Raw genomic sequence first — 898 nt, forward strand, 5'->3', positions numbered from 1 at the left:
GAGTTAAGTGGTAACATCATCCCTACCATGTCAGAGCTTGCCTGCTAAGTGGCTTTTGACAAGCAGGTTTATGTAATGTAGAAACTTAAAAAGCATTATGAAAAGATGAGGTGGTTGGGAAGATCAACATTTTCCTCAGTTATGTGGACTATTCCCAACTCCCTTTGACATCAGCAGTACATCCTTGTGCTTGCATAGTAAATATGAAGCTATAGCAAGATTTTGTCTGTTTTTCTTCTAAAATTCTGTTAAAGTCTCTTCCACGATGCACATTAGGGGTTGTCTGGAGCAGATTTTTGCCACGTTACCCACATGCCGACAGCTGTGATGGCCGAGCGGTTAAGGCGTTGGACTTGAAATCCAATGGGGTTTCCCTTCACAGGTTCAAATCCTGTTCACAGTAAGAAAGTAGTAACCTGCTTTATTGCTTGGCCTCCCAGGTTTCCTCAGCTCATGTTCACAACAAACACCCATACATGGACAACGAAATGCATGGCTTCGAGGCAAATGTTGTATTTGTGAAAACAAGGAAAGCTTTCCTGCAAAGGTTTGTGTTCCATTCTACTTTCACAGTATCAGATCTAGATCTTCCTTAACTTCTAAAGTCTTAATGACGTAGTTAAGCTCATGACACTTCCTGAGCTGGTGAATCCTTTGACCCTCAAAGACATTGGACTCCTCTGAACCACTGTTTGCTGGCCCAGTGTGTAGCTACTCCTCAGTATAGCATATTTTTTGAGAAACACACAATAAAAACAAAACAGAATCTATTCTACTAGGCCATCCTGCAACTCAGACTAAAAAAATGTTCAGGCTTTCATTGCCTTCAGGGATGGGGTTGGATATCCAGCCCGGCCTGTTTCCAACACCTGCATTCAGCTGACAGCTGGGTGTGGAG

The 898-nt window shown here is 42.8% G+C and overlaps 1 non-coding gene across 1 annotated transcript; it reads left to right on the top strand.

Moving 5' to 3' along the window:
* The first annotated feature begins 321 nt into the window (after positions 1 to 321).
* trnas-uga lies at positions 322 to 403 on the top strand. The gene has a single exon. It is a non-coding gene; the product is annotated as a tRNA-Ser (tRNA).
* Positions 404 to 898: the final 495 nt, after the last annotated feature.

The sequence above is a fragment of the Mugil cephalus genome, chromosome 20 (genome assembly GCF_022458985.1).
Source record: "Mugil cephalus isolate CIBA_MC_2020 chromosome 20, CIBA_Mcephalus_1.1, whole genome shotgun sequence".
In the NCBI taxonomy this organism is placed as follows: Eukaryota; Metazoa; Chordata; class Actinopteri; order Mugiliformes; family Mugilidae; genus Mugil; species Mugil cephalus.